General features: G+C 41.8%; 1 protein-coding gene across 1 annotated transcript in view; it reads right to left on the bottom strand.

Annotated features, from left to right (window-relative positions):
• The window catches only part of ZNF146 (zinc finger protein 146), a 66,115-nt gene extending 64,452 nt beyond the window's left edge, over window positions 1–1,663 (bottom strand). The window contains exon 1 of the mRNA XM_037730748.1: window positions 1,468–1,663. The gene's annotated coding sequence lies outside the window, so the exon portion shown is untranslated. The remainder of the gene's footprint in view (window positions 1–1,467) is intronic.
• Between the last annotated feature and the right edge of the window lie 458 nt (window positions 1,664–2,121).

A 2,121-nucleotide genomic window follows, 5' to 3' on the forward strand; every position in this document is an offset into this window, starting at 1 on the left:
TCTTATCACCCAGGCTGGAATGCAGTGGCATGATCTTGGATCACTGCAACCTCTGCCTCCCGGGTTCAGTTGATTCTCCTGCCTCAGCCTCCCATGTAGCTAGGATTACAGGCGCCCGCTACCACGCCCTGCTAAATTTTTGTATTTTTAGTAGAGACGGGGTTTCATCACGATGGGTGGGCTGGTCTCAAACCCCTGACCTCAGTTGATCCACCCACCTTGGCCTCCCAAAGTTTTGGTACTATAGGCATGAGCCACCACACCCAGCCTATTTTTTGTTCTTTCAAACGATCACATAATACATAATACATATTTCCCTTGCACATAAATTATTTTGTACATGTGTAATATATCTTTAAGATAAATTCCTAGAAGTGGAAATGCTAGATAAATATGTAAATTTTTAAAAACTTTCTATTGTGACTAAATGTGCACATATAAAAAAATACACAGAATTTTATAATGAACCCCGGAGGCCTCATCACCAGCTTCCAGAATTATCAACTCATGCCCAATCCTTCTTTGTCTGTATTCCCACCTACTTCTCTCATCTCCGTGTCATTTTTTAAGTAAATACCAGATGTATGATTTCGTCCATAAACATTTCATACATATCTCTAAAACACATCACAACTTTAGAAAAGATTTTGACTCCTAAAAAGAAAAAATGGGCCAGGCACAGTGGCCCAGTACTTGGGAGGCCGAGGCGGGCAGATCACCTGAGGTCAGGAGTTCGAGACCAGCCGGGCCAACTTGGTGAAACCTGTCTCTACTAAAATTACAAAAATTAGCTGGGCATGGTGGCAGGCGCCTGTAATCCCAGCTACTTGGGAGGCTGAGGCAGGAGAATCACTTGAACTCGGGAGGTGGAGGTTGCAGTAAGCCGAGATGTTGCAGTGAACTGAGATCGCACCACTGCACTCCAGCCTGAGTGACAAGAGCAAAACTTTGTCTCAAAAAAAAAAAAGGTCTGGGCACAGTGGCTCACCCCTGTAATCCCAGCACTTTGGGAAGCTGAGGCGGGCAGATCACGAGGTGAGGAGTTTAAGACCAGACTGGCCAACACAGTGAAACCCTGTCTTTACTAAAAAAATACAAAAATTAGCTGGGAATGGTGGTGCGTGCCTGTAGTCCCAGCTACTTGGGAGGCTGAGGCAGAAGAATTGCTTGAACCGGGGACCCGGGAGGCAGAGGTTGCAGTGAGCTGAGATCACACCACTGCACTTCAGCCTGGGCTACAGAGTGAGACCCAACCTAAAAAAAAAAAAAAAAAAGAAATGACGTTACCACCTTAATGCCATTATATGTATGATAGTGTTCAAATTCCTACTTGTTTCATAAATGTCAGTTTTAGAAAAAATTACCAGGATCCAAATCATGTCCACAAATTGCAGTTGATAGGTCTCTTATTTCTCAACCTATTATTCACAATCTATTCTCCCTTACTGTTTTTTTCTTGCAACTTACTGTTTTTTGAAGAAATTAGGTAATTTGCCTCATAGAGCTTCTCCAGATCTGGTTTCTGCTGGATGCATCTGCATGGTGTAGTTTAACATGCTCCTCTATCCCTAGTATCTCCTGTAAAATGGTAGTTGAGATTTAGAGAACTGATCAGATTGAGATTTTTTTTTATAAGATTATTTATAAGTGGTTAATATTAGGAGCTGTAATATCTAAGTGTTGCTCTTTTTGTGACATTGGCAACCATTGATGTTTAATTGATAAATCTGTTCATTAGAGGTTACAAAATGGTAATATCTTATTATTCAATTCTTTCCTTATTAGCTAGAATATTCATATGAAGAAAAACTTTCCAGCCTGGTGCGGTGGTTCACACCTGTAGTTCCAGCACTTTGGAAGGCTGAGGCAGGTGAATCACTTGAGGTCAGGAGTTCGAGACCAGCTGACCAATATAGTGAAACCCCATCTATACTAAAAATATAAAATTAGCTGGGCATGGAGGCTGAGGCAGAAGAATCGCTTGAACCCGGGAGGCAGAGGTTGCAGTGAGCCAAGATTGCACCATTGCATTCTAGCCTGGGCAACAAGAGTGAAACTCCGTCTCAAAAAAAAAAAAAAAAAAATTTCCTCATACTGTTTAGTTACCCAATGATACAGTAA

This window comes from Cebus imitator, unplaced genomic scaffold (assembly GCF_001604975.1).
Source record: "Cebus imitator isolate Cc_AM_T3 unplaced genomic scaffold, Cebus_imitator-1.0 Scaffold356, whole genome shotgun sequence".
NCBI classification, from domain to species: Eukaryota; Metazoa; Chordata; class Mammalia; order Primates; family Cebidae; genus Cebus; species Cebus imitator.